Source organism: Danio rerio, chromosome 10 (assembly GCF_049306965.1).
Source record: "Danio rerio strain Tuebingen ecotype United States chromosome 10, GRCz12tu, whole genome shotgun sequence".
NCBI lineage: Eukaryota > Metazoa > Chordata > Actinopteri > Cypriniformes > Danionidae > Danio > Danio rerio.
The window spans coordinates 29,262,749-29,280,935 of NC_133185.1; the positions used below are offsets into that span (position 1 = coordinate 29,262,749).

The 18,187-nt window shown below is 40.5% G+C and overlaps 1 protein-coding gene across 1 annotated transcript in view; it reads left to right on the forward strand.

Annotated features, from left to right (window-relative positions):
• The window catches only part of gbe1a (glucan (1,4-alpha-), branching enzyme 1a), a 255,017-nt gene that overhangs the window by 231,928 nt on the left and 4,902 nt on the right, over window positions 1-18,187 (forward strand). The window lies entirely within an intron of this gene.

Sequence of the window (18,187 nt, forward strand, 5' to 3'; positions counted from 1 at the left end):
AACGAGAAAAAATCAGAATGTCATTCAGGTAGACATAAATAAACTGATCTATCATGTCTCGCAACACGTCATTTATGAGTGCTTGGAAAACCGCAGGAGCATTAGAAAGCCCGAACGGAAGAACACAATATTCAAAATGCCCCCTGGGGGTCAAAAACGCGGTTTTCCACTCATGACCCTGCTTCATGCGAACCAAATGATATGCGTTACGGAGATCTAATTTCGTGAAAAACGAAGCCCCTTGCAGACGCTCGAACGCTGAAGACATCAGCGGCAAAGGATACGTATTCTTCACCGTGATGCTGTTCAGCCCTCGATAGTCTATACAAGGTCTAAGAGACCCATCCTTCTTTTTCACAAAAAAGAACCCCGCCCCCGCCGGAGAAGAAGAGGGTCGTATGATCTTGGCCGCTAGAGAATCAGAAATATATTTCTCCATGGCCTCCCTCTCAGGAATGGAAAGAGAGTATAACTTGCCTTTAGGCGGAGAGGTACCTGGCAATAAATCTATTGCACAGTCATAGGGACGATGAGGAGGCAGAGAAGCAGCTCGAGACTTACTGAACACTCTCTTCAGGTCGAGGTACTCACTGGGCACGTTTGACAGGTCCATGCGCTCCTCCTGAAACACAGAACAAGAAACAGCAGAACGAGCAGACGAAAGACAAGACTCATGACATTTCTCACTCCACGAAAATATGGAATTAAGACCCCAATTAATGTGAGGTTTATGAAGAATTAACCATGGATGTCCTAAAACCACCGGTGAGTTGGAACAGTCTGTTAAAAAAAATGAAATGTGTTCAACATGATTTCCAGACGTGATAAGTTTTATGGGTTTGGTGGAGTGAGTGATAGTGGGAAGGGAAAGCCCACTGAGGGCGCGTACTGCAATGGGTTGTGACAGTGCAATAACCGGAAGTTTAGAACTGAAAGCGAAACTGGAGTCAATGAAATTTCCCTCCGCCCCGGAATCGACGAGGGCATGGGTGTCATGACTTCCGGAACCCCATGATATAGTGACGGGCAATAAAGTGGCAGCCGTAGAGGATTTTTCCAAATTAATTTCACCCATCAGTAACCCCTTACCTACTGATGGGTGTCGTCTTTTACGGGACAGGAAACCACCCGATGACCCGCCCCTCCGCAGTAGAGGCAGAGTCCCTCCATTCTCCGTCGGCGCTTTTCTTGCACGGACAAGCGGGATCTCCCCAGCTGCATGGGTTCCGGGTCAGCGCTTACCGCTTCCGGTGTCGCAGTTAATGCCGGAAAGTCAGGAACGGGATCCGAAAATCTGCTCTGCTGCAGGCGAGTCTCACGCCGAAGCAGTCTGGTGTCCACACGGATGGCCAAATCTACCAGCTCGTCCAGAGTCTTAGGAAGATCTAAGGAATAGGTCGCATCTTGCAGACGATCAGACAATCCGTGCAGGAACATGTCCCACTGGGCCTCCGCGTTCCAGCCGCATTCAGCGGCTAGTGTTCGGAACTCAATCGAGTACTCCGCTACGCTCCGATTCCCCTGGCGGAGTTCAGCGAGGACTCGGGCGGCCTCTCTCCCGGAAGCGGATCGATCAAAGACCTTCTTAAGTTCTTTTGAGAACAGGTCAAACGTAGAGCAGCATGGTAGCTTTTGTTCCCAAGCTGTAGTTCCCCACTGAGCCGCCTTTCCCGAAAGGAGGGTGATGACAAATGCCACCTTAGATTGTTCAGAGGAAAATAGTGACGGCTGCAGTGAGATGTAAAGGGAACACTTAGACAGGAAGGATCGGCACAAGAGAGGCTCTCCAGAGTAGCTGGTCGGAGGTGGAAGACGCGGCTCAACAGAGCGACCAGGAACCGCAGGCGCTGGTGACACTTCCGGGGTCGGTGCAGTCTCGGGGGCAGGTGGAGTATCAGCCTGTGCAGCACGAGTAACCAGTTGTTGGACCTGGGATGTGAGCAATGAAACTTGGCCAACCAGGGCCTGGATCGCCTGAGCTGTGGTGGCCAGAGCCTCATCCTGACGGTCGATCCGAGCGTTGCTGTGGGAGACGAACTCGGAGATCTGGGAAACACTCGCTGGATCCATGTAAAGGTCAGTTCGTTCTGTAACGTTTCAATGAGAGTCATAGAGGATCCAATAGCAAGTGTACAAGTTTATTGTGATGACAAATACAAATAGTGTCAGGCTAGACGGACGCAGAACGCAGGGCAGGAAACAGAACGGGGAAAACCAGATCCAGATAGCTCCGCAGGGCCTGAGCACAGACACACAAACATGAGTGATAACAACGAACTGACACAGACACACAAAAGCGTCGCCCAGATATAGGCACCATGATGAGCCTCAGCTGGCGAACTAATCAGACCAACTGAATGACGTCATAACACGTGAGCCTAACAAATCCACATGGATAACCAAAACAAAACAAACCCACGTGATCAACATACACTCCGGAGAAGCGCACAAACCTGCAACCGTGACAGTAGGGGTCAATATGGCGAATGATGCCCAACCTACTAGTACAGGAGCCAATACTCGATCGCTATAGACTAATGATTCTCCAGTGGAGAAGCTTAGACCAGACATGTGCTTTTATGACAATTTTTGTGGTCAACAAATGCACTGCAGTCTCAGCAAATATTTGCTTCACAAAGAAAAGAAATGTAATAACAAAGCTTAAAATCTGTACTTTTAAAATTAACCCACAACACTTGAAAACACCTGGTTTTTGGTTTTGTATTCTGTATGTAACAAACATGAGGTACAGCCCATCTTGTCAAATGCAAATCACATGACTGCAAATACTCAAACTCATACAAACTTGTAAACAAAGAGTCATTGTCATTTCTAGAGGAGATTCACTGTAACGAGGGGAGTGACACAAATTTGGTTTGGATCCAAATGCAGGTTTAATCAGTGATCAGGCAAGCAAAGGTCAATACAGGTCAATGTATGAAGACAGTCCAGAATCGTAGTCAAAGTAACAGGCAAGAGGTCAGAAGACAGGCGGCTAAACAGGAGAACTGGATAAACAAGGCTAAGATAGGTACACGGGAAAACAGGGCTAGGAAAACGCATTGTAATGTCACTGTGGCAGATAACACGACTCATCCCTGAGAGTTTCACAGTGAGCTGTATTGACCTTATTCTCCGCCGACGAGTGGGCGCTGCCATTTGCATCTTTTTGGCTTGAGACTTCCGGTCTCATTCACTTCCATTCATTTTTAGACATTAAAAACTGCTCATTACGCTGCTTGATGTTGCAATTTGATATTTTCTTGTTATATTATTCTACTTGGTCTGTATAGTCATGCAAACATTTGTTTGTAGAGCAAGTAGTTTGACCGTTTTCTGCCGTTTATTATTCCTAGTCATTTCTCCCATAGGCGGCTGAATCGGAAGTTCTAAGACAATCGCGAAAACAGGCGCACTTCCGCATTTTAGAATAAGGTCAATATATGTGTGTGTAATCAGTACATGAGCAGTATCAGCTATGCAATCAGTCAGGATCTGGAACTGGTTGTGTGTGTGGAGCATGACTGGTTATGTAGTCCATTTATAAGCAGATTTGTAGTTCATGTGGATGTGAGTGTTTACCAGTGACATCTGGTGGTTAGATCTCTCACCATCAAGGCCAAGTTGTGAATTACTTCTAAAGACCAGCATGATCTGATGAATCATTATTCAGAGGATGATGTGTAACAGCCATAAATGAGGGTGGTGTCGTGATCTCGTTCTTTTCGAGTGCACATGTGCATTCACTCGCACAACTTGAAAAATTGCTGATTTTGTTTGATTTGAACATTTAGAAACAAAACTTATGATACAGATCTTGTTTAATTTTATTGGTGATTTTAAATGTCATGTAATCGTAAGCTTAGCAAACACTTTTGGAGAATTTGATGTTTCTGCATTCAGACAGAATGCCTGAGCATACTGCCCGAGAGTCGTTTCAAATATGGCCACCGAGTGAAATGACTTGTCTTAAAGGGACTTTTCATTTTCGCTTGGCACATAATAGTGAAGTGAACGGATCACTTATTATATCATATCACTTCTACCCATTTTTTGGATAAAAGTAAATGCAAATAAGCTGCAGGTTCTCACAGCATTTTCAGAAGAGACTTTATGGATCCTGCCGTGGTTGCTGTGAAATTATTTAAAATTTGGATATTGTCAAGGATAACATGTAATAATTGTACAGTACAACACTATTTTCTAAGAATGTTATGTAAAAAATAAATAAATAAATAAAGATTAAGAATAGTAATAAATTTGAGCAAGTTTGACTGAGAACTGAGAGCTAAACAAGGCAGCGGACCCAAGAGTCAGTTGGCCATGATCTTAAATCTGAAGCTTCGTTGGCGCCAATAGCCTAGTGGTTAAGTGCACTGACATATAGCACCATGGTGCTCATGGCGAACCAAGTTTGATTCCTGGCTCGAGGTCCTTTGCCAACCCTTCCCCTCTCTCTTCTCCAAATACTTTCTTGTCTACAACCTCTACTGTCCTTTTCAAAGTAAGGTGAAAAACCCTTAAAAAATAATTATAATTCTGAAGCTTCATTCTCACTACCAGTAAAGTCTCTATGGGGCATATAAAAAAAGTTCACTTTAAAAATACGGTCGCTCAAAGTAGCTGTAATCACCAAAAGTTGCTAACTCTCCATTAAAACAAATGGTCACTTTGCAGCTGCATGTTGCTTGCAGTGTTAATGGGGCTTGAGAAAAGCAGATACAGGTTTGCTTCCAAAGGCATCATAATTTTAGACCATAGAAGAACAATACTTAAGGTCCACATAATCATTTTTCTATCTTAACATCAGGTCTTTGTGCAATTTCTCACAATGGGGAACAATCGCAATTATTGTTCTCATCCAGACAATTCTACCAAGCGTGTGCAGATTAAATGTCATCAGTCTATCTTATTTGCCTGCTTTTCAAATAATTTTAGTCTTACAATTGCCCCTGGTCTCCTCCACAGACTGACCTTTATATTTGTGATAAACTTCTGTTGCTTAGAAACTTTACAACCAATGAAATCAAATCCATGTTCTCAGTTCTTAATTCCTCTTTTATTACTTGAAATTACCAAATCCAAACCTTTCAGTTCTTTTCGAGCGCAAGCTATCTGTGTTATGCAAATCTTACTTGCATTTGCCTGTTTCTCTCTGTCATCTAAAGCTTAGGTTTTAAAGACATGATAAAAAAGATAAACACTCTCCTTCTATCTCACATACGCACACACATGCATGCGCTTTAAGGAATGTTTGAATGTGACAGGAAATGAATTATTAAAATGAGACGCAGGTGCCGGATGCAGCCACCATTTTGGGAGACTCACAACATGATTTATTTAAAGGACTGTTGCTTCAAAGTCAGTTTAAAGTTTGTCTTTTCAAGCCATTTCTCTTTAATGGGACCCATCATCTCACTGTTTTCCCTCCTCTCTCTCTGCTTATCGCTCTTTTGTACGGATGCCATCTCCCTCATTCTGTTCTCTTTCTCAGAAACGAGCTCTCTGAATCTGCACTTGTGTCCTCACAGCCATTGCAGTTTAAAAGGATGAGCCGTGCTGGATGGCAAAGGCGTTTCTGTTCGATATTGCAGGTTTCACATGGACTCTGACATAAATAAACATCATGCTGGTTTCGATCAGGGCCACTTGTAGGAAGTATCAGCCGTTTCTCTAAACAGCTATTCTACAAACGTTCTGCATGAATTACTCACTTTATCCCTCGTAGTTTTCATTTTAGAACAAGAACTACTCTATACAAAGCAGCACTTGCCCCAAAGAGCTCTAATTTGGCAGATCAGAAAAAAGGCTTGTGCTCCATTTCAATCTGCCCTTGATATCAGGAGCTTGTTTCATTTCAAATACATTTTAGGAGATGTTTAGTGCTGAATCAGCCATTTAGTTTTCCTGCCACTCACATGGTGCGTTCTTCCCTTGTCGTTCATGTTTTCAAATTTAACCTTCTATTGTAGGTTTTAGAAAAGCATTGTTAAAGTTTTAACATTCACCTCATGCCTTGAAACTTGCTGCCTCTGTGCCAGGTGGTTGCTAGGGTTCTGTGTGGTTTATAATGCATTGCTTTGGAGCTGCTATGGCCTGGGTACAGTATTTACGAAACAGAAAATAGGAAATATTTATAGATTATATAAAAAAGGGATCAGACTTTCTATTCAGAAGAATGCATTCTGTTCTGGTTATTTCACGATCATAATTCCAAAAATAAAGATACTGTATCATTCTGATAATAGATAAACTGTAAAAAATCTGTTATTTTAAGTTTTTTTCAGCAGCTGGGGTGGTGGGAAAAAAAACTTTAAAAAAGCAGTTAAATAACAGAAATGTACTAAAAAAAAAATGGATGGTAATTACAGAAATTTACTGTAAATTAATTTAGTGGGAAATTTCTGTTATTTAACACCTGTTATTTTACTCTTTTTTCCTGGCAACCCAGCTGCCAGACAAAAAAAAGGTAATATAACAGATTTTTTACTGTGTATTTAGTTTATAGTATGCAGTGGTATAAAGTAACAAATTACAAATTCTCAAATTACTAATTGAGTAGTTTTTCCTCAGTAATTTTACTTAGTAGTTTTAAAAATGTGTACTTCTACTTTCCCTTGAGTACATTTTTAGGGCAGAATTGATACTTTTACTCCGCTACTTTCCTTCAACCTGAAGTCATTATATTTTTTTCCTGTCTATGGGGATTAGAAAAATTAGTCCTGTGATTCCTGTCCAATCAAATCACACATAAAAGGTAAATCGCATCATACTAAACTACCTCAAGATATGTGCGCTTTATAATTGCAGCAAACTGCTTGAAAGTGTTAAAAGCATTGACCCAGAGACTGTTCAAGACATCAACATGATGTCAGATTGACGTTGTACCCCAACATCAGGGGGATGTTGCATTTTGTTTGGAAATGAAATTGGGTTAACATCAGAACCCAACGTCAGGCAAACGTCAATGTCCCACGCCCAACCTAAAATCAACCAAATATCAATGTCTAGTGATGTTACAGGTTGACGTTGTGTGGACTTTACCACTATGACGTCTATTAAATGTTGGATTTTGTTTGCCATACCTTATGAATAAATGTCAGTATTTGATGTCAATATCACATTAAAGATATTAGCTTGACGTTGGATGTTGGTCGGTTTCTAACACAACCTAAAATCAACCAAATATTAACGTCACTTCATGTTGTTATTGGACATCAAAATAACATTGTCCTTAGACACTGGCTAGACATTAAATTTTGGTCACCTGACATCACAACCAAAATCTAACCAAATACTAATGTCTTAAGATGTTATGCGCCTGCTGGGCAATCACTAAATGCACTACAGAATGTTATAACTACACACTACACAAATCACATCAGCTCTTTACAGTGTAATACTCACTACTCACTGCTCTTGAGTACTTTTGAAAGGTCTATTTTTTACTCATACTTTGAGCAAAATTTACAACAGATACTTTATCTTTACTTACACTACATTTTTAGGCAAGTAATGATACTTTTACTTAAGTATGATTTTTCAGTACTCATTCCACCACTGATAGTATGTGCCTCCAAAAATTGTGATTAACTTTTAAACTTTTTTGCCTCTAACCTGGCAAACTACAAATTCATGGATCATTTGAGGCTCAAACTACTTAAAGATCCCCCCTTTTTTAACGAATCATCTTTTTTTATTTTATTCTACCGTCTGAGGTCCGCTTATGACGTTTGCAATGTTTTTTTTTCTCTCAAAAACATCAAAATCAATAAGTAATATGATTTTTTATACGCTGGTTTTGAGGCCATCTCGGGGTATGTGCAGATTTTCTAGGCAGTCTGCTCAACCAGCTTGGAAGTAAATGCCCACAGCTATGATTGGATAACAGTTCTGCATTTTAAACTCCCTCTTCAGTTCATGTGAGGACCTGAATGTGTCTGTGGCTCATCTGACTAGGTCATGTGCAAATCAGTGGACAGGACTTCAGAAACAGGCTTTGATATTCTTCAGTAGCGTTTAACCTGTCTATGAGGTACATTTCAGAATTTGGTGTTTTCTGGGCCAAGTGTTTATAAAAGTTGTTTTTTAAGAAGCAAAGCCATTTTCAGCTATAAAACTTGGAGGTTATTATTTTAGTATGTTGACCTCTTACATATTAAAAGCTCAAGTAAAAGCTAGTTAAATAACCCTTTAAGGCAGGGGTGTCCAGACTTGGTCCTGGAGGGCCGGTGTCCTGCAAAGTTTAGTGCCAACCCCATCTGGTGTGTTCTGAACTGTGGGTTGGGATCATCCGTCCAAATCACGGATCAACCATGACCCAAAATAAAGGGTTGACAGTACCAGTATCAACTTTCTGCCACTTTGGAATAGTTCAGGCACATTTCTCTTTCCTTCTCACTCTTTCCATCTTTGTCTCTCGCTCTCTCTATCCCTCTGAAGAATGGGCAATAGAGGAGTTCTTAATGAGCAGCAGGATTGAATAATTACAGCCCTTAGATGTTTTCTTGATGAGATCCTTGCAGCTTATGATAGGCCATGCAGCTCTTCTGACAATTCCTGAAGAAAAGAACAGAGGAAAGATACAGAAGAGTGAAGCTCTGTGATCAAAGGAGCAAAAAAGCTCCCTTTCATTTCACTCTCTGTCTAAAGCAATATGAATCCTCCACGTTCAGCCGCACAGTACAGATAATAAGGAAGTGAACTGGGATGGAGGGCGGCAAAAACAGTGGGAGTTTTCATACTAATTCGTAACCTTCCCTCTGACCCACATTCATAGGGTCTTTAGAGGCCAGGTTGAGTGAGTGACATCTCCTGGAAGGACGCCTTGGTATTGAACATCACTCAACAGGTCAACACAGTTTTATGGGTCCGGTGACTTAGTAACCTCTCGTTCCACATGAGGAAATGGCCTTCATTAGCAGGAGGATCAACTCTTGTGTAAGAGATATCGAACGGTGAGCAGAACAAGGTGAAGAGAAAGTGAAAAACGTCTCAGGATCCTTGGAGAAGACTGGGACACTCGAGGGGAGAGACAAACCTCCCCGTTCTGTCTGCTTTATACCCTTATAAAATGTTGATCAGAGTGTTTAAATATATTATCTACCCAAAGGCATTGCTCACCTTTTGAAAGAGAGGCACTGCAAGCCGCAAACTTTCACTGTGGGTGATGCGACCGCAGAACGTGAAGCGAATGCCTGATGGTTTGCAATCATTTGATGGCTTTGTTCCTCTACTTTGCAAGAGCTTGAACTGAAAAAAGTTTTACTCACTCACTCAAGAGTCTCCAGTTTTACATTAAATGTGAGTTCATATCTGCACACAAATTCAGTAGGTCACTCTAGACTACTGTTCCCCGGAGCATTATGGGGTAAGACACTGACATAATCAAAAGAAGTCTTAGGACCTTTGAACCTGCAGCCCTCCAGCACTGTGTCCCACATCCTTTGGGGTCTTACTTTGTATTCACACCAGTACTTCAGCTCAGGGCGTCTTAAAAAGTTTTAGGGGTTTCTGTACAAAATGTACGTTGCTGCGGTTGCTATTGTATTGTACATGAGTGGTTCTCAAACTCTGAAAAACTTCCAAGTGGATCTCAAGATCTGGGTGACTACCATGTTGGACAAAATTGGAAATGTCCAGCGTGCAAGATGTAAGCAGTGTGTCACATTAAGGGCTCTATTTTGACGGTCCATGAACAGAGCGCAAAACGCAGGGCGCAAACGCTTTCAGGGCGTGTCAGGACGCTTTTTTGCTAATTTAAGGACGGGAAATCTGCCTTGCGCCACGGCGCATGGTCTAAAAGGGATTGAGTTTATTTCCTTAAATCTATTATAGATTCTCAAAATTGCAACGCGCCAGCGGTCCGCCTCAGAACGCCTTCCTTTTTAGACCAGAACGCCTATGGGCGCAAAAATGAGCGCTAATGCATTTGCTATTTAAACAGCGTAGCACAACGCCTCAAAACGACTCTTGTGCCTAGCTGAAACTACCAAAAGACTACTGCGCCACGCCTTGCGCCACACTGCGCCGGGTGTATGATAGGGCCCAATATGTTTTTTGTTTGTTTGTTTATTTTCTTCTCTATAATTACACAGTTTTTATATCTAATTATGTGTCTGCCATTTTTCGCTACACCAAAATACGTTATCATTGCATTCAAAGAGAGGGTTCTAATGCAAAGTTCAGATATTTTTATTTTAGCCCCGATTTTGACTCACCAAAAGGTTTTGAGAAATCGGCAAAAATCACAGGCAAATATGAACTATCAAAGACACACTTTGAGAGAATTACCGATGAGTAATTCCGATGAAATTTTGGACCATGACTGAACATAACATCGGTGACTACCTACAGCCAATGAGAGAGCAGCAACCACTAGCAGCCCAGTGGGAGGTTGCGGGAGAAGTTAAAAGCGCTCATTTTCAATCTATTTGGACCCAAAAAATGGAGGAAAAACTAGTGGAAATTTGGCAGGAGCACACGTGTCTGTTTGACGTATTATCTGAGCAATATCACAACCGGGTTGAACGAGAAAATAAGTTGCTTATTCCCTTCAGGTGAGCAAAATAAGTACAAGGCTTCTTTCCCATTATGTAGTTAACAACAAAAGATATACTACATGACCTTGCACTGTTTCCATGTCACTTATCGTGTGTGTTTGGTTGAGAGACAAAAGCTGCGTCCCAAATCACATACTTATGCACTATTCTACGCCATTTGTAGTATAAATAGTGTAAGTAGTGTGTTCACACTGAAAACTCTAAAAATAATAAGTGCACTTTAATTACCCGGATGATACACTCATTTAGCCGCTAAAATGAAGTGTGAAATGATGGACACTTCACGCACTCAACGACCGCAGGTTTGCTTACGTAGCGGAAGGGGCAGAGCTATCGGGCGCACATGTTGGATAATTTTATTTATTTTGGATGTTAAAAGCAAAATTCTCCTACGAGAGTGATTACAGCGCCTCCCGATGGTGAATGCGGTTATACTCACGGCAGGTATTTTTTAATAATTCAGTCGTTTATTTCACTGATTTGGCGACTGTCAAACGTCATTACGGTTTGAATTTCCGCTTAGTAAAAAAAACATTAGTGTTGGAACGGCACTACACACATATACTATCCTGTTGAGTGTGTAAGTGCATAAGTACATAGTGCATGAGTGCATAGTGTATAGTGTGCCATTTGGGACGCAGCTAAAGTTTGTGTACCAAGACAAAAGTTGTCGGGGATTCTTCCTGTTTTAAAGTCATGCAGTATGAAACCTCCTGTTGCCGATCCATCTTGCAGTGTAAACACAGCACCAATGGAACGCTAGCCAAGATAGTCATGCAGTGTGAAAACATCTGTGACATGACTACTTTGAAAATCATACAGTTTGAACTCGGCATAAGTGACTAAGTATTATACTACTGACATACCTTAATTTTTTAGTTTTAAAAACTTTATTTAATTTTACAAGCAGAGGCTGCACAATGTTGTGAAATCATTGCTGAGAGTGACCATTTCATGATATCATCCTGTATGTCCTGAATGGGGTTAAAAGTGGAAGTATTTGCAATTGTGCACAGTGCATGCAGGCATCCCAATTCCATATATCCCAATTCCATATCCCCACCCCCTCGCTCTCTCTCTCTCACCAACTTCACTTCCTTACAATATCTACTGTCCTGTTGCAAAAATGGCAAAAGTAAATCTTTAAATACAATCTATAAATATTTGCAGCTTATTTCTATGGAAACACCGCTCACTTAGTGTAAACATCATCTAATTGCTATGTGCACTTAAATAGCATCTGTCACTGTTGCACTTAGTGTGAATCATATCTCTGTCTAAGAAAATATGCTATTTTCACTTTTTTCGTTCTGTCAGACAAAAGAAATGCAATTTCTGCACGCTTTGCACTCACTGCAAGTGTCTTTGAACACCTCATACTTCATTTATGTTAATAGCCCAAACATAGAGGAAATATTAACCATGTTTAAGACAATATAAATATATTTGTTTATAATTAAAAACATTATTTATTAAGGCTGGTTTATACTTCTGCGTGGAGTGATCTGCATGACCCATGGTGCCTGCATTGCAAGTTGTTGTGCACTTCTGGATGCTGTTTGTGTTGCTCTGCAATAACACATCCGAAACACACGTTGTTGTGCTAGCTGGCAGTAGGTTTTAATGTTCCTATGTATCGAGTTTCTTCACAGGTGTTTTGTTTTTCCTGAACGCTACCTTAATGTACAGTTGGCTCAAACTTGCTCATTCAGAGACAGTCACCGGCAAATGTGCCACAACTTTAATCAAAAGTTAAATACAAAACAAAAAATCTAAAGCTGCATCATGGGACTCAACACTTGTAAACACTCGCTCCAACTGGTTCACGATCTCACCCCCACCCATACTGGTCTCAGCTACCAATCACAGAGATTGCGAAGTGTAGTTACATTTTTTGACAGATGCATGTCAGAGTCGGCTTCAGCATTGGCGTCAGCCGCAACAAAGGCTATACAAACATGCAAAGGTTGCGCCGGAGCAACAGTGTGCGCTTGACGCAGAAGTATAAATCAGCCTTTAGTCTAATCTCTAAAATGTAAAATAGTAGACTCAGCTTTCTCATGAGAAGTAACAGGCTTGCCATTAGCTATGTTTCCATCCACTTATTTTTATGTGAATTTTGGAAATGCGCAAAAAAAACAATTGATGGAAACGCCAAGATGCTCATACATTTTCAAAATGCACATAAAAAAGGTATGCGCATAACTGAGTAGGATAAACTTTTTATTCGATAAGAAAAGATGCACATAAACTACAATAGAAACACTTTTACCGAACAAATTCCAGTATGCGCATTAAAAAAAGGTCATGTGATTTTGTTATAAGAGATCATGAAATGGTAAAAATGTGTGTGAATGAACAAACCAAGCAGCTGAGCACATTGCAAAACATCTGAAATGTTTTGGTCATCCTAAAATGCCTTAAGCATTCCAGTATTAGTGTTATTATATTATTATTTACCTCCAGAAGGTCTGTGCTCTGCGTCTCATGGCTTCAAACGCCACCTAGCCTTCATTGCATGTCATCATACTGTGTTCTGAAGTCATTTATTAGATAAAGACAAGATTCAGCTTCTCCTACTGCAGCAAATTCTGTTTTTACTGTTGATATTTAGTGCCAGTTAATCAAGGCGTGATGATTTTGTTCTATTTGATTCATAGGATGAAAATGCTGCTCTACTGTATTTGCATGTCTTTTATGTTTTGCACATAAATTTAATTCGCATTTCTGGATGGAAACATCTAGTGTCATAAGAAACAAGCTTACAATTAGCATGAAGAATAATCAACTAACAGTCGAAGGTATGCCTTAGCAAACACCACTAATATAAGCTATCTGCAAATCGATGGGTTCCACACAAACTTCTTCATGATGTCTATACACACGTCAATTAAATTAACATAACTGTTTTTACAAATTTAAATGCATTGAGCTTAAAACATTTGAGTTGTCCTAAAATTGTTGCTTTAGCTCATTTAAAATAAGTAGTTTGAACAAACAGCAAAAACTATTTTTTGAGTGTGCTGAAGAGGTGATTTTTATCAATCACAACTGTAGTTAATTTTAAGACTGTAAATTAGGTCTGACTGTAGGTTATTTGCTAAATGTGAGCACGGCTCTTTAAACACGGGTATACACTGAAGCCTGCAAAAATCACATTAAAACACTTACTCTTACCCACCAGCAATTACTATTAAGCACGGACTAGTGTAGAGCCCTAATTTGTGTGAGACTGTGTATGTGACATGGCAAACCAGCAAGTGGCAGAGTTCATCCTGTCCCTGCAGAGCCCATCGTTCCTGCTGTTACATCTGCACAGTCTCACTCTCACCAAGGCGGCTTCGATCAAAAACTAATTCCTGAAACACTTTACACCTCTCATTGCTTGCTCCCATTCTCCTCGCTCTCTGTATTCTGCTGTCTGTTATCCCTGCTAGACAGATTAGCGTAGCTAGTCAGCAGTACATGTTTTGTTTTGGTTGCTGGTGTGCTGTTTTGATCTCACCAGGCAGTTAAACTAGCTTAGCAAGCAAGACAATTTTCATCATTCATCTTGAAAGGCTTTACTTTTCTGACTAGCTTCAACACGATTTTCAACCCTCCTGTTGATTTTAGCCAATTCCTTTGTGTCTAATGTTTTTGAAGAAATGCTGGAGATGTTTACAGCATGCTAACATTCAGGCTAAATATCACTTCATCACTTGTGCAGAAAAAAACAACAACAACCCATTAACTCTCATTCATTCATTCATTCATTTATTTTTACTGCTTTTCCGGGGCCAGGTCGCAGGGTAAACAGTCTTAAGAGGGAACACCAGACTTCCCTCTCCCAGACACTTCCTCCAGCTTCTCCAGGGGGAATCCCGAGGGGTTCCCAGGCCAGCTGAGACGCAGTCTCTCCAGCGTGTCCTGGGTCTTCCCCGAGGCCTCCTTCTGGTGGGACATACCTAGGTAGGTGTTCAGAAGGCATCCGAAACAAATGCCTGAGCCACCTCAGCTGACTTCTCTCAATGTAGAGGAGCAGCGGCTCTACTCTGAGCTCCTCCCGGGTGACAGAGCTCCTCACCCTAACTATAAGATGCAAAGAAAACTGCAAAGGAAACTCATTTCAGTCGCTTGTATCTGAGATCTTGTCCTTTCAGTCAAGACCCAAAGCTCTTGACCATAGGTGAGAGTAGGAACGTAAATTGACTGGTAAAATCAAGATGTTTGCCTTTCGCCTCAGCTCCTTCTTTACCACAATGGACTGGTATCTCGACTGCTGTTGCAGCAGTCTGCCTGTCAATCTCAAGTTCCATCCTTCCCTCACTAAACAAAAGTCCAAGATACTTGAACTCCTCCACATGGGGTAAGGACTTTCCTCCAACCTGGAGATGGCAAACCACCTTTTTCTGGTGAAGCACCATGGCCTTGGACTTGGACTTGGAGGTGCTGATTCTCATAGCAGCTGCATCACACTTGGCAGCAAACCGCCCCAGTGCATGCTGAAGGTCCATGTTCAATGAAGCCAACAGAACAACATCATCTGCGAATAACAGAGATGAAATCCTGTGGTCCCCGAACCAGACACCCTCCAGCACAAGGCTGCTCTTTGAAATTCTGTTCATAAAAATTATGAACATAATTGGTGACAAAGGGCAGCCCTGCTGGAGTCCAACATGCACTGGAAACAAATCTGACTTATTGCCGGTAATGCGAACAAAACTCCTACTCTGTTCATACAGGGACGAAATGGCCCTTAATAGGGCGCTTCTGACCCCATACTCCCAAAGCACCCTCCAAAGAATGCCACGAGAGACAGGGTCGAATACATTCTCCAAGTCCATAAATCACATGTATATATATATATACACACACACACATTTACTGTAGAAACACCTTTGAATGAGTAATCAAATTTAGCTTCCAGATTAAGCCCTAAATAATTGCAGCTGTGAGAAAAGGCAGTCTGGAGGTGTAGATGAGCTTGCCTTCATCATGTTTCTGCTGTGTCTCCCTGTATTAGCATGAGTCCTGATTCAGCAGCCCTTAATGAATCACATCAACGCCTTTACATTTCCGATGTTAACGTCGGCACGCTCTGCATTCTAGCCTAGGGCACAAACCAAGATTTGAATAAAACATACAGTTTGATCTAGTTTTTAAGAAATGCTTTAGAAGTAGGAAGTGAATAAAATGTCATTCTACCCTCCCTTACATTTAAAAAGAGGTAATTATTGATCAGATTAACCATGAAATAAAGCAGAATTTATGTGTTTACTACACACGTTTTAATGATCAAGGAATAAATAATTTCCTTCCTAGTTTAACCACCACTTAAACGGAGATGAAAGAGACATAAAAAGGAATAGTTTGCTCAAAAATTTATATTCTGTCAGCCTTAACTCACCTTCATGTCATCCCAAGCCAGTATATCATGGAAGACTTCTTTCTTCTGTGTAACATAAAACGTCAAATTAAAGGCTATGCTGTTCTCAGTAATTATTTTTGAAAAGGACACAAAAGCACCATAAAAGTGCTCCATATGACTCTAATTTATGGCCATTCACAAATCACCATTGAATTGAATTTGAGAACTTGGTCACTCTTTTGTAAACTGAAACAGTCTGACCTAAAATAACAGCTGCTTCATGAATCATTCACACCAGTTTTAAGAACTGAATCAAGTGATTTGTTGATCCTACAACTGGCTCAGATACTGTTAGTCTTTTATGGAGTGTGTATATGGGCAAGTTTGGTAAAAAAATAAATAAATAAATTTGAACGTGAAAAAAGGTGAAAATGCTCTGAGTTGGCTTGAATGCTGCCATTAAAACCTTGGTACAAACAAGGGGCTCTATTTTAACAATCTAGGCGCAAAGTCTAAAGCGCAGGGCGCAAAAGCATTAGGGGATTGTCTAAATCCACTTTTGCTATTTTAAGGATGGAAAAATATGCTCTGCATCCTGGCGCATCATCTAACAGGGATGTGCTTATTCTCTCAATGAATTGTGGGTGTGTTTTGAGAATGAACCAATCAGAATCTCATCTGCCATTCCCTTTAAGAATCAGTTGTGTTGCTCCATGGCACATTTGCTAATTAGATGGCAGACTTTGTAATTAAAAAAATGAATGATTTACTAGCAAGAAAACAGTTAAACAAATTATCTGCAGTGCGAGGATCAAGAATAAACCTCTTCCATTCGGCCTCTTTACTTTCTCTTTATTTTACTTTTAGACTTTACTCCTTTACCTTTTTGGAGCAAATGGTAGAAACTTACTCCACTGAACACATCCATTAACCTACATATTTAATTAGTTTGTTAAGCGCAAAGATTTGTGTCGACTATTTCTAAATTCAGTTCTAATTTCCAAAAAATGAATAAATGAAAAATAATAACAAACACACTTCCTGTTCTTATGCCCCATGCATATGTTGATGCATATGTCTCTAAAACCCAACAAGTGGACGAATCTAAACTTGTTTTTTTTTATTAATAAATATAAATATGCATATAATAAATATTACTGCTAATTAAAAAAATTATACAAATGCAAATTGTCATTAATGAACTGAAAAAAGTCATGGAGGCTTGAAGAAAGCATGGAGGCAGTGGTTTTTATATTTATGTAGAAAGTCATGTAATGTTCTGTTTTTGTAACATTTTAATCCTTTAATTGTTTTTTTATATGTAAAGATGTTTGTGTATTGCTGTACATCCTATGTGTATTAAGCAATGGGTATGTGTTTTGGACTCGTATAGGAGCATAACTAATGTGCTCTGCGCTGGACCAGATTTCAGTTTGTCAATAGCGAGGTCTATTTCAGTTGCTCAAAATACCAATGAGCCTTAACACACCTCCTTTGTATACCAGCACACCCATAAGTCTACAAAGTGCCACAAATAGATATGCTATTTAAACGTGACACAAAACGTGAAAATGAGAGTACGCTGATCCGAAAATAGCAACAAATCACGCCAAGCACATCTTGCACCTTATTGCGCCAGGTGTATGGTAGGGTCCAAGGGGACAGAGAACACTCAGACCTTGTTTGGGTTGGTTAAGTGTCACTAGAGTTTTCCCTCATGGTGCAGTTTATTTTGGCAGGTGTGAATACAGCTTTTGGATGGAAATTATTTATCAAATCAATTTTTAAAAATAATTTTTAGTCTTTGGTCTGCACAAAATGACCCAACCACATGTGAAAGCACCCTTAGTTCAATCCCAGATAAACTCTGGCATCCAAATGAGAGTGTGTTTGCTAAGGCAGGTTTAATTTGATTAAAATCAACTCTGGTGCTTAATTGGTTCATTTGAATAAGTGTGAACATTGTGTCCACACTGGTTTGGTTAAGATTGTAAACTTTGCTGTAATAGCTCTGTTAGTGCAGTTAATTTGAATAAGTGTGAACGCTGAATTCTGGTGCACACAAAACAAGAAGACCAATAACTCTAAAAAGATGACAGATGAGTCTTGGTCTGCTCTGGAACCGTTTACCTGAGATTGTGTTCTCACTTAACTGCGATTACTCCACAAGTGCGGTGCATTTGATCAAGTGTGAACACTGTAATCTGAACCAAACAAGCAGACCAAGGCAGCTGAATAGATCTGTCTCAATCTGCTCCTGAACGAACAACAAATC